The 27,716-nt window shown below is 40.4% G+C and overlaps 1 protein-coding gene and 1 pseudogene across 5 annotated transcripts in view; one reads left to right on the top strand and one right to left on the bottom strand.

Annotated features, from left to right (window-relative positions):
* The window catches only part of ADD3 (adducin 3), a 131,964-nt gene extending 110,441 nt beyond the window's left edge, over positions 1–21,523 (bottom strand). For 3 of the 5 annotated variants that reach the window (XM_025274016.3, XM_025274023.3, XM_025274019.3), the window contains exon 1: positions 19,161–19,434. The gene's annotated coding sequence lies outside the window, so the exon portion shown is untranslated. Of the gene's footprint in view, positions 1–19,160; positions 19,435–21,332 lie in introns of those variants that run through there. The other 2 variants (XM_025274017.3, XM_025274021.3) reach the window with 1 other exon arrangement.
* On the top strand, positions 334–680 carry LOC123465323 (annotated as a pseudogene).
* Positions 21,524–27,716: the final 6,193 nt, after the last annotated feature.

Genomic DNA, 27,716 nt, shown 5'->3' with positions numbered 1-27,716 from the left:
TGCTGCATAATACAGACCTGTATAGGGATTTCAAATTACAATCTTGATTAGGAATTGGAATAACAGATCTTTGTATCACCCAAAATTTTGATCTTAAAATAATTTTTTTGATCCAGGAAGATAGGAGGGGAATAGGAAGTTATTGTTGAATGGGTATCAGATTTCAGAGTTAAATGACGAAAAGAGCTCTGGAAATGGATGTTGGTGATGGTTAACCAACATTATGAATGTATTTAATACCACTGAACTGTACACTTAAAATGGTAAATTTTATATTGTGTATTTTACCACAATAAAAAGTACTGGAAGACAGCAGATACCCAGGACTCCAAGATGGCATCACTCACATCAGTGAAGAAGAAACTCATGGATGTTAAAACAGGGGAGCTGCCAATCTGGATATTAGGTAGGATTTTGCCCCTAAAGGCACTGCTGGAGTGTTTCCAAGAGGTTACTAGTGGTATGACAAGTATGTCTACGTGAAGAAAGGAAGCACTGCTGGGGTTTCTACCGTGCTGGCAGCTTACGAACTTTTCAACTACTGCCCTTCTTAGAAGGAACTCAAACATGAGCAGCTAAGCGAGTACCACTGGAGAGGGCCCAGTGCAGGGGACACACTCTGCTTCCCTGACCATGACCTCTGCCCAACACTCCTCCCTGAGGAACATGATCACTGCTGAATATCCTAATTTGCAACAATGACCAATAAAAGATAACCAGTACAGAAATGAAAAAATACATTGGAAAACTTTTTTTAAAGGACCCCTCCACATATACACAAATATGAGACTATTACTTACAGTATCTGCATAGGAATGATGTTCTATTAAATACCACCCAAAGGAGAAAAGAAACCAAGTCTAGTATCGAAAAGTTTTGAGTCAGGTAATCCCAAGGCTTGGGAGGAAAATCTTATGACTTGGTGGGTAGCCAATGGCAGAATCAACAAAATAATGCCAAGTACTAAAAAATTAAAAGTCAAGCTTTAGAAGCAGTCCAGTCCAGCTGGCCTAACAGGACAGATGCACACGATGGGAAAGGCTGACCATTTTTTCCCCTCCCTACTTGAGGATGTTTTCCATGGGAGCACTTCTCAGCTGGAATTTGCTTTGCTTTCATAAAAGTTACCTGTCATTGCCTAGGGTAAAATATGAGTGAAAGATGATTACAATGACCACTTTCCATAGCTTTGTCTGAAGGGGAGGGTAAGCTAGGAAAGCACACTCTTTAATTAAGAGACAATGAATCTAGAAAACACACCAAGGAAAAGAATAGGACTGGCTATTTCCTCAGATTGTTTTGAGCCTAAAATTGTATTTTATGCAGCAATATTATATAGCAATTTATCTACCAGGTATAGGCAGGCAAAGTCTTGATTCAGGAATTTAAAAATAAACAGTGAAAAATATCTCTAGAATAATATACAAGGAAGAGAGAGAGTAGAGTAGTTCAGGGATGGGGTGACAACTTACTTTTCACTGTATACTCTTTTGCGCCTTTTGGATCTTGCTTCATGATCTCATATTTCATACTCAAAAGTTAATTTCAAATATTTTAAAATGAAGTTGATTTTATAAAAATGTGACTCAAACAGTAAGTTTACCTTAGAATCAAATTAACAAAATATTTCTTGCTTTAAAAAAAAAAAAAATCAGTGAGAGTGCCTTTACATTTCTGATTTTTAAACTTTCATTGTATTGGATGTCCATAAAGTGTTTTTAATTTTATTGAGTTGCTTTTGAATAAGTTATTTTAAACATTTAACACTTAGAATTTTTAAGCACGAAAGCAAGTCATACACTACATTAACTCAGTAGTCAGTTGTCAAATTTGGTATTTTCTTCTACCCATTTATAAAATCACTGTGTCCTAATATAACACGCTCTTTGCACATGTTTTATTAAAGGGAGCTACAAACAGAATGGTCAGTTGTGCCTGTAAATAAGCGATGAAAAACATCAGAGGAGCCAAATCTTAATTGTTTCACTAAGCAAAAATGTAAAAAAACTTACTGGATTGGATTTGCCACTACATTTACACAGAAAAAACAAATGATTTTGCAAGCTGATTTTGACATTTCTAATTGTTTCTTACAGGTGTTTACCATGTGTTATTTTATAGGTTACAAGATAAACCACTAAATGAAATCAGGGGGAAATTCAAGAATGGCACAATGGCACACAGAAGTATAAAATGAAACAAAAAGCACAGCACAGGAAGGCAGTTGCATTTGGAAACAAAAATACTATTCTTTTGCCAAAATGATGATTATTCCACCATTTCCAAATGCACAAATGAAAACATCGCCAAAGACTGGAAAATTGACTAATCACTGACATGCACTAAAAATTAAAGAAGATTATGAAACAGTCACATTTCTAAAGTCTTTTATGTATAGTAAGGAAAAGATACATTCAAGCCTTGCTGAATCTACCTAAATTCTAGTTTAACAGGTGTATTTTCCCTCTGTCATAAATCAGAGTATCAGAAATGGAGTAAAATACAACATTTAAATGTCTACACCTGGTGATCAAATGTTCCCTCAACATCCTCATTGTTCAGCAAGTTGTATGGATTTCTGTGTCCAAGATGTCCCATTCTTCCCTTTCTATCTCAAAGCCACTGCCTTAGTTCATCTGTTTATCTCTAAATGCCTTCTAACTTGTCTCTCTGCCAACACTCTTTATCAACCCATTCTTCACAACACCAAATCTCAGACACATCTGATTATGCCTCTCATTAGCTAAAATAAGTGCCACAGAATAAAACCTAAATTTCTTAAAATAGCACCCAAGGCCTTCATGACCTAGTGCTCTCAACCTTATCTTTCCTGTTTTCTCTTCCACCACATCCATCCACAGACCCACATGCCCGTGGCAGAGCCTATTATTCCAGTCAGTAACTTACTCTCGTCTTCAACATTTAAGAGATCTTCTAAAGCTCAACTCAAATGTCATCTCCTCTGTGAATTACTGCTCTCCAGTGGGATAAACATTTCCCTTTTCTGTGCCCATCTGTACTTCCTGTAAACGTTGCGATAGCATTGCTCTCAGGCTGGTGTTGGAGTCAGTTACATAAGGATCTATTTTCCCCACTATAGCTCTTGTCTGGTTCACATATGCTTTCTTAAAATGCTGAAAACATATCAAGCCACCAAAAATATTATTCTAATAGAGGAATATATGAATACATGTATTGTTGCTTTTGTTTAGAACTAAGTCATTCGTGTGTGACTCTTTTGAGACACGGTTGTAGTCTGCCAGGCTCCTCTGTCCATGGGTATTTCCCAGGCAAGAACACTGGAATGAGTTATCATTTCCTTCTCCAGGGAGACCCCATCCCAGGAATCGAACCTGAGTCTCCTGCACTGGCAGGCAGATTCTTTACCGCTGAGCCACCAGGAAAGGTCATGAAAATATATATGTGTATATGTATGTTGCTAATAAAATTAGGGGGTGAATTTTATGGTATGTGAATTATGTCTTAATTTAAAAAAAAATTACGGTGGGTGGTACATGAAAGTTAAAGAAGACAATCCTTTCATGTACTTCCTCAACAGGCAACTCTTTGATGGTAATATTTTTAAGAAGGTAAATATCATCTTGGGTTGGCTAAAAAAATTACTGGGAATTGAGTTCGCCATACTTTTTAATTATAGGTATGGAGAAAAAAGCCATCTTGCGGACTTAAGACCTAATAAAGTTATTTATAAATGAGTTCCTGCTTTCTGAAGCCCACAAAACTGATTATTACAGAGCCTTCTTTTGCTTATCTAGGTCATCTCCATGAAACTGGGCATTTAAAAACATTTAGATTCATCCATGACTTGCCAAAGACAGGATCACAAACTGCTTCTTTATTTCTACCTGAATGATCTAAGTATCTTCACTCTGCCTCTCTAAGCAAACCAAGCTAAACCAAGTTTAGCATGATAATTCCTGCTTCATCAACTGGGGAAACTAGTTTGATTTTGGAAGTAAGATCTATGTAAGTTTTTTTCAGTTATTCTTGTGTACGTATGAATGCGCACACACACTTTTTTCCTGGTATCTTTCTTCAAAAATTGAGATACAATTCACACACCATAATATAAATTATTACTGCAAAAGGGACAAGCTGTTGTTGTTGTGCGGTCTGTAAGTTGTGTCCAACTCTTTGCAATCTCATGGACTATAGTCTGCCAGGCTTCTCTGCCCATGGAATTCTCCAGGCAAAAATACTGGAGTAGGTTGCCATTTTCTCCTCCAGGGGATCTTCCCGACCCAGGAATAGAACCTGGGTCTCTTGAGTCTTCTGCATTGGCCAGGGAATTCTTTACTACTGAGCCACCTGGGAAGCCCCTCACACACCATAAAATTCACTGTTTTTCAAACTGCACGATTCAGTGGTTTTTAGCATATTCACAATGTCGTGCAATCATCAACACTATCTGTTCTAGAACTTCTTCATCACCCCAAAGGGAAACCCAGTACCCATTAAGCAAATATTCCCTATTTCCCTTATCCCCATCCCCTGGCAACCACTAATCAATTTGCTTTCAGTCACCATGGATATGCCTATTTTGCGCATTCCACACCAACTGGAACTATACAATATGTGGCACTTTTGTGTCTGGATTCTTTCACTTAGCATAACATTTTCAAGGTTCACCCATGTAGTAGAAAGATTTCATTCCCTTTTATGACCAAATAATATTCCTTTGTGTGGATATACCATGTTTATTTAGCCATTAATCAGCTGACAGACATTTAGGCTGTTTCCATTTCTTGGCTATTATGAGTAACGCTGCCATGAACATCAGTGTACAAGTTTTTGTGTGAACATGTGTTTTCAATTAAGTATATAATGTAGGAATAGAACCACTGGGTCATAATGGAACCTATATGTTACTATTTTTAACCATTAAACCATAGTAACTTTTGGAGGAACAAGCTATTCATTACACTCACATACATGTTTTTAAGGGCAGTAACAACGGTTTTTATTTTCACATTTTGTTTATAAGTAAATTGTTCTACCCTAGAGGAAAAGATTTCCTTTGGGATTCAGGGTCCTTAGAAGTTAGAGCAAATCCAAGGTTTTACAAGACAGATTCAGTTCAGTTCAGTCACTCAGTTGTGTCCGACTCTTTGTGACCCCATGAATTGCAGCACGCCAGGCCTCCCTGTCCATCACCAACTCCCAGAGTTTACTCAAACTCATGTCCATCGAGTCAGTGATGCCATCCAGCCATCTCATCCTCTGTCATCCCCTTCTCCTCCTGCCCCCAATCCCTCCCAGCATCAGGGTCTTTTCCAATGAGTCAACTCTTTACATGAGGTGGCCAAAGTACTGGAGTTTCAGCTTTAGCATCAGTGCTTCCAATGAACATCCAGGATTGTTCTCCTTTAGGATGGACTGGCTGGATCTCCTTGCAGTCCAAGGGACTCTCAAGGGTCTTCTCCAACACCACAGTTCAAAAGCTTCAATTCTTCGGCGCTCAGCTTTCTTCAAAGTCCAACTCTCACATCCATACATGACTACCGGAAAAACCATAGCCTTGACTAGATGGACCTTTGTTGGCAAAGTAATGTCTCTGCTTTTGAATATGCTATCTAGGTTGGTCATAACTTTTCTTCCAAGGAGGAAGCATTTTTTAATTTCATGGCTGCAATCACCATCTGCAGTGATTTTGGAGCCCCCAAAAATAAAGTCTGACACTGTTTCCACTGTTTTCCCATCTATTTTCCATGAAGTGATGGGACCAGATGCCATGATCTTCGTTTTCTGAATGTTGAGCTTTAAGCCAACTTCTTCACTCTCCTCTTTCTTCATCAAGACGCTCTTTAGTTCCTCTTCACTTTCTGCCATAAGGGTGGTGTCATCTGCATATCTGAGGTTATTGATACTTCTCCCTGAAATCTTGATTCCAGCTTGTGCTTCTTCCAGCCCAGCATATCTCATGATGTACTCTGCATTCAAGTTAAATAAGCAGGGTGACAATATACAGACTTGACATACTCCTTTTCCTATTTGGAACCAGTCCATTGTTCCATGTCCAGTTCTAACTGTTGCCTCCTGACCTGCATACAGATTTCTCAGGAGGCAGGTCAGGTGGTCTAGTATTCCCATCTCTTTCAGAATTTTCCACAGTTTATTGTGATCCACACAGTCAAAGGTTTTGGCATAGTCAATAAAGCAGAAATAGATGTTTTTCTGGAACTCTTGCTTTTTCCATGATCCAGCGGATGTTGGCAATATGATCTCTGGTTCCTCTGCCTTTTCTAAAACCAGCTTGAACATCTGGAAGTTCATGGTTCACGTATTGCTGAAGCCTGGCCTGGAGAATTTTGACCGTTACTTTACTAGCTTGTGAGATGAGTGCAATTGTGTGGTAGTTTGAGCATTCTTTGGCACTGCATTTCTTTGGGATTGGGATGAAAACTGACCTTTTCCAGTCCTGTGGCCACTGCTGAGTTTTCCAAATTTGCTGGCATACTGAGTGCAGCACTTTCACAGCATCATCTTTCAGGATTTGAAATAGCTCAACAGATTAAACCCCTTCAAAGAATAAAGATGTATAACAACACATCAAACCCTTACTACAGCAAAGTCTAGTCATCAAAGGGATTAAATATACAAATATTTTAAATGACAGAGGAAAATAACTCCCAATTTTATACAGTCAATAACTATGCACTGATCTCCACTCACAGAATCTTCTACTCCAACATCTCTCATAGACATTTCAAACTTACTATGTCTCAAACTAAATTTCTACTCTTTTCTACTTCCCCAAATTATTCCTCCTGGCCAAAATTATTCCTCCTGCAAACTTTTGCCTACATCCCAAACCTTGGTGTCAAGTTTGACTTCTTTCTCTCATATATACTCCACATACCAGTCAGTAAATCCTATTGGTTCTATTGTCTAAATGCTCCATTCAGAATCCACTCAAATCTCACCACCTCTACCAGAGCAATTTCTCACCAAGATTACTGTACCACTATGATCGAGTGTCAAAACACAACCAAAATAATCCTTGTAAAATATATGTCAGATTATGTCCCATTTCTAACAGTCATCAGTGGCTTCCCAACATTCATGCCCTATTTTGTTTCATCCATTCCAGACACCCTTGCACCTCAAGGCGTTTGCTTGGCATTCCCTCTGTCTGCCATGACCTTCCCCTTGGTATACACAGTCCTCTTGGTACTCAAGGGGGATTTGTTCCAGGATCTTGGTGATACCAAAATCTGTGGATGCTCAAGTCCTTTATATAAAATGGCCTAATATTTGCATATAGCCCAGCACATCCTCCTATACACTTTAAATCATCTCTGGATTACTTATAATACCTAATTCAATGTAGATGCTATGTAAATAGTTACAAATGCTATGTAAATGATATGTAAATAGGCCCTGAAAGTGAAAGTGTTACTCACTCAGTCCTGTCTGACTCTTTGCAACCCCCACCAGGCTCCTCTGTCCATGGGATTCTCCAGGCAATAAGACTGGAGTGGGTTGCCATTTCCTTCTCCAGGGGATTTTCCCAACCCAGGGATTGAACCCAGGTCTCCTGCATTGCCATCTGAGATTCTTTACCATCTGTGCCACCAGGGAGGGAAGCCCTGGCAAACAGAAAATTCAAGTTTTGTTTTTTGGAACTTTCTGAAATTGTTTTTCCCAAATATTTTTGGTCTGTGGTTGATTCTGCAGTTGCAGAACCCACAGAGTACCGATTATACCCACTCCCTTACCTTCTTTAGGTCTTTGCATACATGTCAGCTTCTTAGTAAGGACTTCACCTGGTCACTTAGATTTGTCATTGCCCCCAAACACTTCCTTTATCTCCCTTCCCCCTTCTATATTTCTCTAAAATATTTATATCAACACAATATATATTTTACTTATTTATTTTTCTTTACCCCCAAGAATATAAACTCCTTTATGGCAAGAGAGTTTATCTGTTTTGCTCACTGCTGTATTCCCAGCACTTAGAAGAGGGTCTGCTGCTGCTGGCTGGCTGCACTGTGCTGTTTTGTAGGATCATAGTTCCCCTATGCTATGCTATGCTAAGTCACTTTAGTCGTGTCCAACTCTGTGTGACCCCATAGACGGCAGCCCACCTTCTGAGTTTTGCTTGCTCCTAAATAGTTTTATTGGAGAAGGAAATGGCAACCCACTCCAGTGTTCTTGCCTGGAGAATCCCAGGGACGGGGGAGCCTGCTGCTGCTGCTAAGTCACTTAAGTCGTGTCCGACTCTGTGCGACCCCATAGACGGAAGCCCACCAGGCTCCCCCGTCTCTGGGATTCTCCAGGCAAGAACACTGGAGTGGGTTGCCATTTCCTTCTCCAATGCCTGAAAGTGAAAAGTGAAAGTGAAGTCGCTCAGTTGTGTCCGACACTCAGCTACCCCATGGACTGCAGCCTCCCAGGCTCCTCTGTCCATGCGATTTTCCAGGCAAAAGTACTGGAGTGGGGTGGGTCTAGCACATAGTAAGTCCTCAATAAATATTTGTTGAATGCATAAATGAACAAGCAAAAGGAAGCATAAAAGTGCTCAGAAAAGCTAAAGAGAGGTCAGAGAAATATTTATGAGGAACTAATATACCAAAACATAATAAAGTTGTGATGGGGAAGGGAAGTACATTTCTTAAAAAAAAAAGGTCAACGTTTCTAGTTGAAACAAAAGTTCAGTGTTTCCTAAAGCCTAACTGGTGTTAGGAAAAGTTACTATCCTTGCCTATTTCATTGTTTTCAAAGAGGATCTATCCACTGTCCATTGCTAAGGGCCCTTAGCTTCTGAAGAACTGAAAGAAACTCTGGGAATGGACAAGTTCCCAGAATGATGATGTCCTTTTCTCAGCTACCACATACACAAAGAGACAAGGGGTTGTCTTAGCCTTCTATCAGACCTAGTCCCAGGATCTTCACACAGTACAATCATATGTTTCTTAGCCACCTTTCAACTAAAACCACTAATTGCTAAACTCACCTTTCTAAGAACTACAATCACAGCCTCTTCAAACTAAAATGGATCTTAAAATGATCTCAACCCCTCACATATTTTATTTTAAAAACTACAGTGAAAAAGAAACAGTGACTTTCCCAAAATAACTTGAATAGTTAATTATACTAAGAATTTTTCAAATAGTAAGTGATAAATGTTACCAAATCTAAGAGAATTGAGACAATTGGAACAAATTCTCTAGTATCCAAAACAAGATAGTCACAAAAATTATGTCAAAATTATTAAATCTCATAATATCAACAACTCCATCTATCCACATGTTAAGATTCAAAAGTTACAACAGAGCCATCAGCAAAACTATACTCCAGTATTCAGCAAACAAACTAAATGATGGATGAATTTAGATTTAAGAAAAACATATACCTTCTCCCCAAAGGAGGCTTTCATTGTCCAGTGTTGGGAATGATGAGGACTTCTAAAGTCTTTTTGCAAGTACCAACTTTCCTAAGCATTACCGGCTTCAAAGAGCAGTATAAAGATGTTTCTATGAATCAATCATTGTCACGTGAGGTCCAGAGGGAACAGTTTTTAAAAGGTACCTGATTTTCACCACGCCTGCCACCTCTCCTCCTCGCCCTGCAATATTCTCACATACGTCCTCGGCAGTGTGCCCTTGGCACTGTTTCCAATAGAGAATGTGATAGCCTTCAAGTGCCTTACAGCGAGATGCGACTGTGAACCATGATTACAAACTATCTCCAGCGTGCTACAGGAGATTACTATTTTTTTAAATATTCATTTGGCTGCACCGGGTCTTAGTTGCCGCACGCAGGATCTTAGTTATGGCATCTGGGATCCAGTTCCCTGACTAGGGATCAAACCTAGGCTCCCTGCTTTAGGAGCATGGAGTCTTAGCCACTGGACCACCAGGGAAGGCCCAAAGGATTACTCTTTTCGTGGTCAAAAATTTCTTGCCAAAACCCTTTCCATGGTCTGCATCTAGTGAAACTCTACCATGCCTTTAAAGGACCACCTTTATTCTTCCTTCCTGGGACCTTTTTCTGACTGTTCTATCCATTGGTGCTTTTTTCTTGATCAGATGACCTATAGCATTTGTTATCTGTACCTGTAGCATTCATCACACACCGGCAAGTAACATCTTCTATATAGTCATCTTAGTTGTTGCTGGCTTTTTTCTTATGCTTGACTGGATAGAGTCAGAATCTCAAAGAGTTACATAATTGACATTCCTAAGGGGATTTTCCAGACAATAAAGTGTAATCTTTCTACATATGAAGGGAAAGAGTCAGAAATTCTAAAAGAGCAATTGGGTTTTAGAATACACAGCACAACCATCACTGAACTGTAATTTTAGAAGCTTTGTATTATACCAAAATAATGATTCCCATGTTTATAAAGTAATAAGGATGTCTTTTAAGGTCAAAACATAAAGTTAAAATATATTTTGGGTACCAAAAACATATTCAATATTAGGTGTTAAATATCTTTTAACAGAGAATACATGCATTCAAAAGTCTAACTACACAATGGTATGTAAGATGGTACTTATCTGGTCTACAGAGCTCACCTGATGTGCACAAGAAGTTGAGGTTACCCCAGGACCTCAGACTGCACATGGTTGAACTTCACTGTGCTGTGGATGTGCAATATTATTGCCATATCAAAAAGTACTACAACCTAAAACTCTTTATTGCTAAGTCGCTTCAGTCGTGTCCGACTCTGTGTCGGACAGCCCACCAGGTTCCCCCGTCCCTGGGATTCTCCAGGCAAGAACACTGGAGTGGGTTGCCATTTCCTTCTCCAATAAAACTAGTTAGGAGCAAGCAAAACACAGAAGGACTGATGCTGAAGCTGAAACTGCAATACTTTGGCCACGCGATGCAAAGAACTGACTCATTTGAAAAGACCCTGATGTTGGGAAAGACTGAAGGCAGGAGAAGGGGACGACAGAGGATGAGGTGGTTGGATGGCATCACTGACTCAATGGACATGAGTTTGAGCAAGCTCCAGGAGTTGGTGATGGACAGGGAAGCCTGGCATGCTGCAGACCATGGGGTCGCAAAGAGTCGGACACAACTGAGTGACTGATCCGAAAATACAGAAAGACGAACAAATCCCTACCTATCCCCATCCCACTCCCTCTCCCAAATCGAACATAAAATCCTTCATTAACTCAATCTTTCTTTCCAAGAAGCAGCAGCTTTTTAGCAATGTGAAACAATTCACTTCAATGCTTCAATAATGAACTTTTCTTGTGGTTTTAATATTATAGCAAAAGGAACCAAAAAATGAATATTATAGACAAGCCAAATATTTGAAAGTCCAACTCTCATGTATTTCCTGATTCTACTGAAATCTCAATCCTATTTACCCATTTTACCACCTTCTTCAAACAAGCAAAAACCACCAATATTTTCCAGCAAAGGTAGAAATATCATTGTGATCTCAGTTCTAGTCTTTTGTGCAGTTACCAATAAGAATGAGCTTAAATAAACAGCAGGTGAGCAGAGCGTTTAAAGGAATTAGCCCTGGGCTCAAGTCTTGGCTCTGTCACTTATTAACTGTATGATCTTGGGCAAGTTACTTAACTAAACTTCAGATAATTTATGTAAAGTGCTTAACAGGATCCTTGGCAGGTTTTAAGGGCTGAGAAAAGTGGTTACTGATTAAGTAATTATATATAATAGATACATAACAAAGATATCCTTCTTATCATAACAATTTCAAAGCTTCCTTTCAATTCCCTCTTGTCTGGCTCTGACAGGTCTGTCTCAGGTATCATAAACCTCCACCCCTGACCTATACCTGGTTCTACTACCTCCAGTTCTACCCTTGGCTATGACCATAAGCAGTTTCTGGAAGTGAGGGAACACACGACAAAAAACAAAACAGGAGGCCACCTAAGTAAGCTAAAACAGCAACAAAATCCACTTCGAAACACTGAATTCACTCAAGCAGGAATCTGCCTTAGAACCAGAGACAAAGAGAAAGGCAAGAGAGAAAAACTAACCAAATTATTCAAATACTTCTAAAACCCTTACCTCCAGTTAAACAAATGACTGAAGATTTGAAGCCCAAATTTTCAACAACAGCTTTATTGTCTGCAGGAGCCATCAATAACCAGTGCTACTAAAGAAACATGCCTCACTAAAACAATTCTTTACCATTTTTGATTTAACAATGATTTAACCGTTGCTAGACTATTTTTTAAGATGACGTCTCAGCAACTTTTTCAAGTTTCTTCTTTCCCCATGCATTTCAACAGGCAGTGAATTAGTTCATCATGTGTTCAGGCCTCCTGCTGGCAAGCATAATTAAAATTAAGCAAGCAACAATTCCGCTTGGTGTTAAGATCCTGTCAAATTCTTTGATGAAGCTGAGTCTGGTTTCTCCAGGAGCCAGTTGAAAGTTCTGCAACAAAAACTTGGGGTTGCTCAACTCGATGCTGGCCATTCCTTCAATAGATGGCACTCTTCCCTTTGAGCCCAAATTACACAAGCGCCAAGAAGCATGTTCTATGACATTCAGGTGTGATACAAAGCAGAGATTCTCTCTTCAAAGCTCCCTCCAGAAACTCATTCATCAAAAGTTGATGGTCCAACCAGACACTTTTAAAGAGCCCAGGGAAATTCAGATTATAAAACATCAAACACAATATTAATAAAATCACCTAACAAGTGATTATCAAGTAATCGGCTTCTCAGAGCCTTTTCTATACTTTTTTATTCAGGCATAAAATGTTCGTTCCCTAATACAGAGGTAATGGCCTTTCAGTGGCTACTGATCAGATCCTGTCTATCAAATCTCATTAAGGTATTCAAGATAACACAGTGTTTGGAAAACTATGATTTTGTCATTATCAACATTCACTAAGACTAATGAAAGATGTATTACTTTCATATTACTTTCAACATTTTTGGTTGAAAAAATTCATATAATTTTTGATACCCACTTAAAAAGAATCAAACATCCTAATACAAAATTACTGTACATCTAGTTTTCCAAAAAACAAATACATATTTCTGATTCATTAAACTGTCTTTTACTTTAACACATAATAGTTCCCAGTTATTAATGATAAGCAAGGTTTCCCACACTTCTGTTTCAGAGACTTTTTAAATTAAAAAGCATACAGTTGTGGACAGAAATAGAAGGAAATTCTTTTTAGTGCAACCTCCAGGTGAAAGCCAAACTTTTCAGCAATCACCTTAAAAATTCCACCTTTTCTAGTTGAGCTAAAACTCAGTCCTGGCAAAAAATGTCAAAGGAGAAAGGCAAGGTAAAAGGAACACGGTTTTTAAATTTTAAAAAGGAAAAAAACAAAAGCACTGAGAGTGGGGATAAGAAATGGGAAAAACATACCAATTTCAGTAACCATCTCTTTCCCCTGTCCACTTTCACCCTATGCACCTAACTAAGCCCATTCACAACTCCACTTGGACTCTGACCATCATCACCCTTCCCCAAACACTTCCTCAGATAATAAAAGGCTGACCTTACAGAATCTTTTCCTTATGTACTAATAAGACAAATGAGATTAGAGGTAACAATGCAGCTAACAGTTGCTGGCTCTAATTTCTGAAGGATTAAAAAAGGGATCCCCGGGGAGGCCTTGATCCCAAAATACACTTCTTTAGATGTACCAAATAAGCCTAATTACCTTCTCCACAAGGATACTGAGGAAACCTATCTCTTTGCTATAGCGTGGAGTCATTCCAGCCGATCAAAAGATAACAGGACAAGAATATTGTATGGAAAAGAGAAAGGAAATGCTGTTCTCACAAAGGATGAGCTAAGCCATTGTGGAAGAACTTCACAGAAACATTGCTGACGGTGACAAATTAAAGGCACAGACTAAGTCCCCAAGATACTGATAAAACTCAGCACTGCTCCAATCTGACTGCTTTCTACATTGTTGAAATTCCAGCTCCCCTAGCAAGCAACCAACAATAGCCCTGGGAGCTGAATTAAACAGGCTCCTGAACTCACACCTGCACCGTCCCTTCCTCTTCCATCCGAAGTAAGCCCTTCTTTGATGGGGGATTGGGGAGTGAAAAATTACAAGAACAAATTCAAAGAGGTATGAGAATTAGCAAAAAGAATAAAGTAAGAATTCCATGTATGTTACTTAGAGTTAAGTTTTCATATTACTTCCCTTAATGAACGTTGTGAGCATTAAATTTTGAAAATTGTTTTATTAATATATACAGTGTTCTTCTTCAAAACAGTGGTTTTAAGAATGTAAGTTGTTATTACTGCTCTTATGTTTCTAAAAAGTGTTTCAACTCCTGGCTGGCTGGTTGTGGGAAGTTTTTTATCTTATGGAGGTCAGTATGTCTATGGCAGAAAAAGTGAGCTTCATAACCCAATCTTCAAACTCTAGCCTTGTTTGAGTCAGTAGCAGTCTTAAATGCTAGTTAATGTACTGCTATATACCAATATCCTCAGGTCCAGTTTCAGGCAATTTAAAACAAGAGGTTTCAAAGTTCATTTTATATCAGGGAGTTAGGGTTAACCCTAACCCATTTCCAATTAAGCTTTAACTAAAACCAACTTTGAAAACAAGTAATTGTAAAGTATATATGATGGTGAGACAGATCAGCCTGACATTAGGTAAAATCAACTTATATCTCACCTCATTATAAAGATATAACTATATGTCAAAGACTAAACACATTTTATTGGAGAAGGAAATGGCAACCCACTCCAGTCTTCTTGCCTGGAAAATCCCGTGGACAAAGAAGCCTGGCGGGCTGCAGTCCATAGGGTCATTCAGAGTTGGACACGACTGAAGCGACTCAGCAAACATATTTTATAATAATAATTCAGCTCTGGCATAGTTAAAAACCAGTCTATACAATCTTCCTAAGAAGGAAATTTACAAAAACAAAAAGCCTTTAGACATCAAGGATGAGTTTCATCCATTTTTATACTTTTTGGTGATCATGCAACTACTTTTTAAGTTATGCTAGACAATTATGAAAGCCACATTTATTCTTTAAGGTTTCTAGGATACTCTTTTAAATTGCTCCTTCAGTGTAGTAAGTCATGTCCTAGAAACCTGAAAGCTACTATTAATGCAGCTTTTCAAAGATACACAAAAAGAAAATAATTTAAAGAAAACAAAAGACTCTGATTCTCATTATCTATGCTATCATCTAAGACTTGACAGTAAGTTAAATGGTACTTTAACGTTCAAGTATGTTTTCAATTGTGTAATTAACTTACTTTTGAGCTTGATTTTGGGATTAGTCCACATATAAGAGATCAACATTAAAATACACATGAAACAAAAAACACACACACGTCTTTTTCTCTAACATTTTAAACTTTCAGTTAATTTCAGTTAAAACTGTTCTATGCATGCAGTTGATATTCAAATAATCACTACATGAATGCCAGGTGAATCATTTTGTAATTAACCTGAAAGGAAGAGCATCCTCCAAGTAGTATGGTTACACATGTGTGTCCGTAACTAGCTACTGCTAGAAAGAAGAAAAAAACTAATCAAATTCATCTAACTTATTAGACATAAGGGATATACAAGGGATAACAAACTTTTTCTTTCAAGCCATAGTCAAAGAAACACTGCTAACCTGTATGATTTAGAGAGGATTCTTAATATACACAACCCACTGCAGTAAAAATTTGAGACTGTCTTGGCTTTTGGCCAAAAGAATTTAGTCACTAGCAAGACCTGAAATACCTCATAACAATCTCATCTAGAAATACGAGGGCACATACCCCAAGATCAAATGATAAAGCATTAACAGAAGACATGAAATAAAGTATTAGGGCACCCATTTTGAATCTCAATGACTAGCCACAGTCTACGACTGCTCAATTAATTTCAAATAGGGTGTTTATGTTTAAAAGAAAGTACTCTTGATTAAACATTTTAAATGTATTTTATTCAAATTCTACATGTTTAATGTTTCCAAAGGAATCTGAAACAGCATTGAATTTTAATATCAGAAAAATGAGTATTTAGTGTGAGAAACATAGTAACCTGTATCTTCAATACAGTTTGAACTTTCTTAATTCAACAGATGCTGTTTTTAAACACTGCTCCCTAATATTACCTTTCACTAAATTGCCAACAAAGGACATATTTGATCTCTACAATACTAATCCTAAACATTACTTCAAACAGCTACTAATTTAGGTTATAATTAACTGGCTTGACCTATCAATGACACTGGTGAAGCAGCAACACAGAGGTCCTTGAGGAATGGGAGTGACAAAGTAAAAGCCACTTATAGCTAATTGTAAAAGGTAACTCAGGTGGAATTTTGAACAAACTGAAGTTAATATTCACCTCAGGCTGATGCAGTGTTGATAATCAGAAGATCAAGACTTAGTGCAGAACTAGAATCAACAAAGAGCCTGTTGGACCAGCTGGGGCCCTACACATCTGGCAAGCTTAAAGAACAACAAAAAAAGACTTGAATCTTCAGTAATTAAAAAGATAACATGGTACAGCCCACAATCTAGCATTCGAGCTACACATATGTCATGTGAAAAGAGAATCCTCTTCCAAAGTCAAAAGGAGATTCTACTTAATGCAGATTGGTTACCGCCGTTCAGATTTAAACGCATCTTTGTGATATTAATACAGGAGGATGTTGCTAAACAAGGCATATGCACAGTTGCAGTCTTGGAGACCCTGTGAAGATACTTCATTCATTTGCAGGTATTACCCCAAGTTTCATAGCAGCAGGGGTTAATGGCTTATGCGGACTTACTTTCAAATCAGGCTCTGGGTTCAAAACCAGCCAGTCTGTGCCTATGAGCTATACAAAATACTTAAACCTTTATGTCTGTTTAGGCATTGGGTTGTTATGAGGATTAATCATATAAAAGTCTGTGCCTGGCACAGAGGTAGAGCAAATAATATTGGCTGTTACAAGTATTTCTGAGTCTTCACTTTCTGGGTCACATGATAAAACCACCTTCAAAAAAAGTAACTTTATAGTGATGCTGATAAACACATAAAAGACTGAGGACCAAACTATATTCTAAGCACTTTACACATAAAAACTTATATGGTTCTGATAGTATTATTCCCAACATTTTACAAACCCAATTTGTTCAGAGTTGGGTTTTTATGATTTTATATGATTTCTTTCTCGAATAGAAATAAAATTTCTTGTACTCTGATGACATACAAAAGTGCTGCCCAGTACTGCTAACCAACTACTTTGAGATGGCAGAGATTAAATAGCTAACAACCTGCACAGGCTTAAGTGTAACAAAAACACTCAGGCACAAGAGACCTACTTCAGGAGGGCTCACAACCTCAGAGGTTGGGCCCTACCCTGTATTTGGGTTTGAGGATGGTGTGTAGGAGAGGTGGGCTGATGCTATGTCCTCTTAGTCTCAAAAGACATTCTGGTTTTACAAAGACCACATCCACACTTTAAACATCACTGAGCAGAACCTGCATTCATACCGGTGTAACATTATTGAAAAGGGGGTTAGAAATAGCAAAGTGTGCGATATCATTTTCTCACTCATTTTCAGAATGTAAAACATATTCTGAAAATACAATCTATCATGCAAAATAGTTCCTAGATGTCTTATGATCACCTGTGTCATGTCTACCAACAAACATTTCCTTATAACATATATGTAAAAAAGCTGCAACTTACTGAATGCCTCATAACCATCTCAAGAGCTCAAATTATGTTTAACATTCAAAATAGACATACCAAATTTTTTCTTTAAAAGCAACTATTGCCAATATTTTTCAGTCACTTAAGAGTTTTAAGAGCAGAGACTGAACTCTTTGGAAAAAGGAACACTTAAATATAGCAAAAGTGGCCTTTTTTCCCCCTGGTCTTCCCTCTGCAAAGGTAATCTGCTCAATTTAAGCAGAGGAAAATGAGTTACAGTGCAATTACAATGCAATGGAGACTTTTAGATATACAAACTTTATACATTCGCTCCAAAAGTAACTTAACCCTATAAATGAATGGGTCCTGTATCTTAATTACTTTTTTTTTTTTTTACAAAATACTCAAGCATCTTATTTAAAAACGACAAATTATGAGGTATTCTTATTTTACTCCCTTTAACAATCTAATTAGAAGTCCTCCAAAGCCCAAAGTAGGATGAACCCAGCATGGTGCTGATGCACTCCATTCCAAGAAAAGCAACCATTTCATACTACTAAATCTAGTGTCATAACATAAAAAGTTCATGCACCTTTCAAATGGAGCTGATTCCTACCCCCCAAATCTTATCAACTCCCTCACCAAACTTGCATATAAATTCCCACTCAAAGCCTCTTGGTTGATTTAAATTCCATTTCTCTCCACACCACTCCAGCAGGTCAATTACTACAGCACATGTGCCAAAGAAATTAGTGGTTTTACTCACGCTCCCATTTTAAACGGGCACCTACTTGCAATTAAATCTCTCCAACAAAAAGTTTACCTGAGGCCATTCTTGCTATTTTACTAGAGGCCTAGCTTATTCTACCTGTCTCTGTGGTCTTGCCTCAGCTATAATGGCATACTTCCAAACAGCCTGGACGCCCCCAAACACCAGCTAACCGGACCTGCAGCCAACTCTTGCCTGTCACCCCGGGCAGGAAGCACAACCTAACATGTATACATTTGTAGGGGTGGGGTGGGAGGGTGTGTGTCGGGGGGATGGGGACACAGATTATAGGAGAAAGGTTTGATTGAATACTCTCAACTTGGTAACAGAAGTGTTTGTTTGTTTGTTTTTAACGAGGAAAACAAACCAACACTTCCTCCCTTACCTCCACCTTTTTCCAAGCGCGGGAACCTCCCAACCCTCCTGGAGCGCACCTTCAGAGCTTAAGGTCCCTCGGATCCCGAAGCTTCGGCCAGTTCTTGGTTTTTAGAACTCCCCGTCCTCTGGGAGAAATCAGAGGACGCCCGAAAGACTCGGGCCCACCCCGCGGCGCCCGGAGATCCTCCCCTTCAGGTCCACTTTCCTGGCCCGAGGCTCCCGTTCCAGTCCCGGAGGGAGAAGGGTTCACCTGAGGCCGCAAGGGCAGCCAATAGGAAAGTCCCCTCGGCCCTGCAAGTCGCCGCAATCCAACCCCCGCGCGACCCCCTTGGAAGGGTCCCCGCAGCCCAGCCCGCGCGGGCGCCTGCCGTCCCCGCTGCGAGAAGCGGCGGAAAGGCCGCGCCTTCTCTCCCCTCAGGATTACCTCGCAGCGCGCAGCCGGCTTTGTGCTTCCCTCCCTCCTTCTCCGCGGCCGCCCGGACTGCAGCGGCCGCGCGATCCTCCACCGCCGCCTCTTAAGCGCCGCACGGCTCCAGAGGGGAGGGCAGAAGGGGAGGGGGCGTGAGGAGGGAGGGACCTGGGCGCCGAGTCCTGAGAGGCAGGAAGCGGCGACACCTGGGTCGCGATGCTTCTAGCTCTCGCTCTCCGTTTTTAAAAATACAATTTAAACCCCTCTCTTTCCCCTCCCGCCCCGCGCCCCCGCGACCGTTACCGGCAGGCGGCTCACGCTCTGGCGGGACTGGCCGAGAACCCCTCGAGCGTCCCCTGGCCCCGCCCCTAAGGCCCCGCCCTTAGGCCCCCAGGCGCCTCTGGCTCCACCCCCACAAGCCCGCCCCTCGCGGCCCCCGAACGCTCCTGGTCCCACCCCTCGGGTCCCCGAGCGTCCTGGCCCCGCCCCTCGGAATCACAGGATGTTCCTGACCCCGCCTCCTCAAGGCCCCGCCCCCAACGCGGCCCCTCGGGCCCCTCCAGAGCCTTGGTACCGCCCCCTACGGCCCCCTCCTCTCCCGCCCGTACCCAGTCTCTAAAGCCGCGGCCGCGGGGCCTTACAGGCCTGGCCTCTGGGAGGGCCTGGTGCGGGGCAGCTGTCTGGCATCTCTTCAGCGTCCTCCTCCAGCTCTACAGCTTCGATCCGTTGCGTGCCTTGCGGGAGGGTCGGAGGAGTAAAAGACCCCGACGGAAGCTCGACCACAAGGGATAGGAAGGGCGCCTTGGAAATGCCGCCCGCCCAAATCTGAGCAAGGCGCCCCCCTCCCCCCACAGCCGGCCACACACCTAAGGTTGAGCCACAGTTTTCAGAGTCAACCTCGGCCGCCTACACTGGCTGTTGGGTCTTCAGCGGGAGGCCACTGCTAAGGTTCAACCTCCGCACGCCCCTCACTGGAGGGGCCTGGGTGTTCTCAGCATAGTTGCTTATGGGGGCGCCTCTTTCCCCCTACCCACCTCCACAGAGGGGCAGGGGCTCTCTTTTATCAGCTCCACTTGTACGCCTCAAGGGTCTTCACCCCGAATTTGGCCCCTGGCCTTGAGACCTTATGAGAGCTCATCTCTTGGAGGTGAAAAGTCAAGTCACTGCCAACCTTGAAAATGAATTCGGGGCCGGGTAAACTTTGCAGGGATGTGGATCCATCCACAGGTGACACTGGGCCACCTACCCCCCGCCGCCCAGACAAGACCTACCCTAGAAATAGACCTCCCAGCAACGCACACCTTTCTTTACCACCCACGGCTTGCACACCCCTCACGCATACGTGTCCTGCACGGGCACAAATCCAATCCCAAGCCCACCCTCTGAGCGGCATTCTGGTTATTCACGGTCTCTTGGGTCAACCCCACCCTAACACAACAACAGCAAACTTCATTCCCCACCCTTATCTCCCTTCGTTTCCAAGGCACTGGCGACAGGCCACTTCATTTCCTTCCTCCTCTGCAGACTCTTCTCTTCCCCCTCAAATACTTCGTGCCATCCCCCTCATCTTCATCCCCTCCCTCTTCCCTAAAAATGTGCTAATTAAAATGTAGTTTCCTCTTCCCACATATGAAGTGTGGAAAATGAATCTTGTCTTGGCACAAACTGTGATTCATTTATCCTCGCTTTCTCTCTCCACTGGACCAAAGCTATAGAAATTTTAGTCTACCACCATCTCCCATATGCTCAAAATCTAACCATGCCTCATGGTTTTTAAATACCCCTAAAGGACGGTGGGGAAGGCTTCCTGGCTTTGGGGAGAAAATATTTAGAAAATGCTTGGCCTGTCATTTTATTTGGCATTTTTAAATATCTGCAGTATTTGAGAGAGAGATTGGGAGTGGCTGGATGTTTTTTTGCATTTAGAAAGCAAGAAATGAAAAAAAGCTTGGCACACATCAAGGTTAGCCTGTTTATGAATAGCCCCCCAAAAGTGTGTTAGGGGTACATATCAGACAATAGTCTCCACTGCACAGGACGTTTGCCTGTCACAGATCTAGACCTCCCCCCGCCCCAAAGGAAGACAAATTAACATAATCCATTTTAAGCATGTCTGATGAGCAATCCTTCCCGTGATCACTCCATTTCCCACAGTTTCTGGACAAAATGGATAAAAGATTTGCTTACCCGCTTAGGATGCAAGGCTTTCTTGTGTCCAAGGCAGTAGACGTGTGTGTCTTCTAGGTGTGGATTCTGCAGTGCTGCACAGAAACCCACTGCAGCCTCAGACCGGCGGCAGCGGCGGCTTCTCCCAACGCCGAGTAGTAAAGTGTGTGACTCTGGTAGAGACTCCACAATTACCATTAGGCGCTTGCTTATGAGAGAGGAGGCGGAATCTTTCTTAAAGGAATGGGTAGTGTTTTTCCTCTCCACTATTGCTTCATGAGAGGCTGAAAGGGGGGAAGCAGGGAGTTTTTTTGGACTGAGTATGGCAGTACAGCTGTGGGAGGTCAAGGTTAAAATTAACTGGGTGATCGAGGGACCGATTTAGTGTGAGTCAATGAAATGCTAGAAGCATTGGTTTTAAAGAGCCCTGCTAACTTCAAGCTCTGGGGTCCATGACAAAAATAAAGTGATGTGCCTTGAAACTGACTAGAACTCTGTGTTAATAATTAATTTCGAATCATCACTTTAAACTGATAACTCTACAAAGGGAGGTTATTTCATATTTAATACAAGAACATGAAAAGAAAAATAAAACACACAATTGGGAACAAGAGTCAAGTCTTACTAATGCACGCATATCTGCTATTTCAGTGAATATCAGTATTGGAAAATATTGTAAATCAACTGTACTTCAATTAAAAAAAGAAAAGAAAATATACTATTGACAGATCAATCTGTACTTATAAAAATTATAATATTATTTATAGAAAAAACAATAAAAATCTAAACTAATGTAAGAAAATAATAGCTGGCTATTATGCTATTTCAGTGGCAATTCAAAGTTCAGCAAAATTAAGGAACTCATAGGTAGATTACTTTAAATGTGTCCAAATTTACTATTTACACTATTAGAATGTGGTGTGTCCACACAGGAGGAAAATGAGTCTGCTTTATAACTTTAATTTTTATCTCAAATAATATTCCTCAATTTAAGCACTGAACATCTGAGATTTTTTTTCTTCAGTGGTAAATGAGGAGGTGTCGTCCCAAAATATTAATAGAGAAAAATATGAAAAATATTCTGTGATTGATGTTTTTACACAGCTTTTGTTAACTACCAGTGATCTTGAGCAGGTAAGTAAACTTTTTTGTTCCATAGTCCCCTATTTTTTAAAATAAGGATGTTGCATTGAAATTTTCCTTTAGCATCCCAAAATACTATGATTTTTATGACAATTTAACGTTTATATTTTTGTTATTTGATGCATGTGTATTTCATTACACACTCTGCTTCTCCTGAAAACTTAGATTAAAAATGTCTTTATTTTAAATGTATAAGCAGAGCTTATTATTTACAACTATTCCAAAACTATTTTGCAAATCACCATATTGTTTTTGTAAAGTGAAAAAACTTAATTTTATGTGACTTATGATTGTGTACCCAATTATGACCAATTTTCCTGCAGCAGAATCCTACAATATTGCTAAAAATACTGACTGACTGGAATACAAAATATATGTTTAATAGCAATTGGAAGATCGTTAAAAAGAACTGGTACATCATCAGATGGTAGAGTTGGAACTGAGTTTAGAGCTCACCGACTCCAACTCTGTAATTTCACAAATGGAGAAAATGGAAACCCAGAGAAGCAAAATGAGGGCTCAGGGAAGTTAACTCAGTCTCTACTCTTCACATACACGACCCCATGGACTGTATCCCATGAGGATCCTCTGTCCATGGAATTCTCCAGTCAAGAATTCTCCAGAGCATCTTCCTGACCCAGGGATCAAACCTAGGTCTCTTACACTACAGGCAGATTCTTTACCATCTGAACCACCAGGGAAGCGCCTTCACACACACAGCAAATAAACAACATGTATGAACATACACTGTTTCACAGACCCACCCTGGGGCCTGAGCAAGACCTGTCACAACAACAACAAAGTCTTTCACTCATTTTGTGTTCATGTAGTATAAACTAAAGACATATCAAACAAGTGCTCATAATGTGTGTGAATATTAACACAAATATTGCCTTCAGGCTTGGAGGTGTTTATGCTGGAAAGTAAAGAAATTTGTCCCCAGGGAATTTTTTTTTAAGTGACCTCTAAGGAAATTCACAACAATTATTTGCAAACTCTGATTCATCTTCCACCCAAATGATAGGTCCCTGCACTTCTTTTCTTGCATCCTTTGGTGCCTCAGTTCCCTTTTGTCTAGATCCTCAAGAACGCCTGTGAAGAGGAAAAGTTCATTTTGGAGCCAGGGAGGGGAAGTATTGTCGAGATTTAGTTCTGACCTTCAGAGATGCTTTTTGGAAGTTGCTTTTGGGGCTAGAGTCTAGCATTTTTTCCCTTAAATCCTCATCTGATGCTCCTCGTAAGGAACCTGGCATACGTCCCTAGTTTCAAGGGGGCATTACCTTAGATTAGCTGACAGAGCAAACTTGGTATTTTGTGTACTTAGCAAGACAATTTATCACTTACATGTTTTTTTTTAAGCCTCCCATGGGGAGAGATGTAGAAGGAAATGGCAACCCACTCCACTATTCTTGCCTGGAAAGTCCCATGAACTGAGGAGCCTGGTGGGCTACATGCGGTTGCAAAGAGTCAGACATGACTTAGCAACTAAACAACAACATAGAGAATTGAAGAAAATTAGTTGCCCAGTTTCTTCATCTCTTTTTATCTTGCTCTTCTGCAAGGAAGGCAGTTCGTCTATCAGGTGCTAATGGACAATGAATAAAATGGCTGTTATTTGTATAATTCAAAGCAACCCCTCAAAATTAAATGCATTTCTTTGTATCTTCCCCAAAGTACTGAGCATAGTCTCTTATATAAAGGCACTTAATAGATACTCTAAAAAATGAATACACAAATTAATGAAATGAATAGCCCCCCAAAATATCCAGAAACTGATTACAAAGTGTTTTTGTATGTTTGTAATTTGCATTGTCTAAAACAACTGACTCCATTCTCTACCTCCTTTTTCTCTAACACAGTCATGATCTAAGAGAAACAATCTCCTTTCTGTAGAGCTTTTTAGGCATGCCTGATTTGTATTCTCCAATTAAATTGTAGCCACAAATCACTGCATGAACTCTGGGTAGATAAAGCAGTAGCCAAGACACTCTCTGCCAAGAGAACAGAGGATTAAGTTTCAGAATTCCTGTGCTCTAGTTCTAGTTGTGAAACCAACTGGTTATGTGACCTCAAACAAGTTTCTGGACATGCTTGTGCCTCAAGTTGAACCATCTTTTAAATGGTGGTGGCGGATGGTAAGACCTGCTGTCCCTACTTCATAGGGTGGTTATAGAATTCAAATGATAATAAAAGAAAAAATGCTTTGAACTTTTCAAAGCACTTTGTAAAGAAAAGGTGTTATTATAGGCAGATGTATTTAAAATCAATTATCTAGTTCAAGGGACTTTACCCTAAACAACCTGTTTTACTACTTTACTAGTTCGGAAAGCAAACAGGTTTATCTCTTCCTGTGTGTGCGTGCACACACACACACACACACACACACATGCACACACACGTATGCACCTTGCTGCTCCCAGTTTAACAACTTCTCAGCTTTGATGCTTTTCCCTTGGGCTGGGAAATAGCATCTGTAAAATGAAGAGCTAAGAATTTGTATAGAGAGCCCTCCACCATCATTTCCCCCCAAATTCACATTTTTAAAGCTCTCAGACAGAAAAGTAAACTCAGAGAAACGCAACAGTCTTTTCATACTTCTTAATGTCATGTATTCTGTCCGTGGGGTTAGATGAACCATTCATTTGGAAACTTGGCCATGCTACATACGTTTTGATCACCCCTTTGTGCCAAGAGAGTGTGGAAAGTATTCGGGGAACAGAGGGGGAAGGACTGACATAGAACTCATGCTAATGAGTTCCCCACTCCCCAAGGAGACATAATCAGAGTGATACTCAAGGATGTATCAACATATTTTAATAGTACTATGTGACCATATGGTTTATTTTAAAGGAATTGCCTCAGTTAAATGCCTGACAGTTTCTTATACAACTGCTTAAGTAACCAGGCCTGATACATCTCTGTAATGTTTATAAAATATCACCCTCAGAGTCTTCCCTTTTTCCCCAAAAGGTATTTATTGTCATTTATTCATTCTCCACTTGATGAGTCTTTTAAGATTATCATGCGATTAGTTGCTAAGTTGTGTCTGACCCTTGAGACCTCATGGACTGTAACCTGCCAGGCTCCTCTGTCCATGAGATTTTCCAGGCAAGAATACTGGAGTGGGTTGCCATTTCCTTCTCCAGGGGATCTTCCCAACCCAGGGATCGAACCCTGATCTCCTGAATTGCAGGCAGATTCTTTACCGACTGAGCTACCAGGGAGTCATCATGGCTAAACAAATAACTGCTAACACACAATGGCTAAACAAATAACTGTAATACACAAAAAACTAATAAACAACTACTGTAAATAAGATATTCCAATAAGAGCCTCATACATAGTTAGGTTAAAAAAAATCAACCTACACAAAAAATCAACTTACCAGTTTCTGTGTAGAGAACACAAAATGAATACAAAATATGGGCTTCCCTGGTGGTTCAGTGGTAAAGAATCGCCTTCCAATGAAGGAGATATGGGTTCCATCCCTGGTCTGGGAATATCACACATGTCTCAGAGCAACGAAGCCCTTGTGCCACAACTATTGAACTTGTGCTCAAGCCTGGGAACTGCAACTACGGAAGCCCATGCACCCTAGAGCCAGTGCTCAGCAACAAGAGAAGCCACTGCAATGAGAAGCCGAGGTACTGCAACCAAGAGTAGCCACCGCCCATGCAGCAACAAAGACCAAGCACAGGCAAAAATAAATAGTTTTTTAAAAATTAGCACAAAGTATGCAATTGCTATGTTAAACCTAAAATACATTGTTTATTATCATCACATGCCTTAAGATTTCGGGACCAGTCTTTAATGTATATATCTGAATTACATGATCTTAAAACTGAGTGTTTTATTGAGGAAACCAGAATTGAAAGAGACATGTGTACCCCAATGTTCATTGCAGCACTGTTTACAATAGCTAGGATGTGGAAGCAACCTAGATGTCCATCAGCAGACGAATGGTTAAAAAAGCTGTGGTATATATACACAATGGAATATTACTCAGCTATTAAAAAGAACACATTTGAATCAATTCTAATGAGGTAGATGAAACTGGAGCCTTATTATATAGAGTGAAGTAAGTCAGAAAGAAAAACACCAATATAGTATACTAATGCATATATGTGGAATTTAGAAAGATGGTAACAATGACCCAGCAAATGCGAGACAGCAAAAGAGACACAGTCTTTTGGACTCTGTGGGAGAGGGCGAGGGTGGGATGATTTGAGAGAATAGCACTGAGACATGTATATTACCATATGTGAAATAGATGACCAATCCAAGTTTGATGAATGAAACGGGGCACTCAAAGCCACTTCACTGGGAAAACCTTGAGGGGTGGGTTGGGGAGGGAGGTGGATGGGGGTTCAGGATGGGGGACACATGTACACCCATGGTTGATTCATGTCAATGTATGGCAAAAACCACTATAATGTTGTAAAGTAATTAGCCTCAAATTAAAATAAATAAATTAGTTTTTTTAAAAAATTGGTGTTTTAATCCTTATGGCACTATTTCTAGAATGTGATCAGGAACTACGTGCAACAGAATGACTTAGAGTGTTTCCTAAAATGCTGGTTCTTGGACTCTATCCTTGAATGAGAATCTTTTAGGCTGTGGCCCTGGATTGAGGGGGTTTACAAGCATTCCAGGTGATTCTCGTGTACACCAAATTTGAGTACTGCTACCCTACAGAACGGAGAGCGTGATGGCACCCCACTCCAGTACTCGTGCCTGGAAAATCCCATGGACGGAGGAGCCTGTTAGGCTGCAGTCCATGGGGTCGCAAAGAGTCGGACGCGACTGAGCGACTTCACTTTCACGCATTGGAGAAGAAGGAAATGACAACCCACTCCAGTGTTCTTGCCTGGAGAATCCCAGGGACGGGGGAGCCTGATGGGCTGCTGTCTACGGGGTCGCACAGAGTCGGACATGACTGAAGCGACTTACCAGCAGCAGCAGCACCCTACAGAAACAAGACAATGTAGAATTCTGAGATAGGATGAGTGAAACACAGGTGGCTCCTTTTTTATTATGTGAGAAGGATTCAGAGAAGGACTAACCCTGGCTCCACTCTTTCTACACTGTAAACTTGGGCAAAAATTTTAATCTCTCTAGATCCTAGTCCTCATTTGTAAAATTATTCCTGTTTGACCATGTTGTTGTGAGGATTGACATAACACAGGCAGAGTTTCTATTCTAGAGCCTGACCCGGAATGGAACTTCATATATATATATATATATATATATATATATATTTAT

This window comes from Bubalus bubalis, chromosome 23 (genome assembly GCF_019923935.1).
Source record: "Bubalus bubalis isolate 160015118507 breed Murrah chromosome 23, NDDB_SH_1, whole genome shotgun sequence".
Lineage (NCBI taxonomy): Eukaryota > Metazoa > Chordata > Mammalia > Artiodactyla > Bovidae > Bubalus > Bubalus bubalis.
This window is presented reverse-complemented; position numbering and strand designations above follow the sequence as displayed.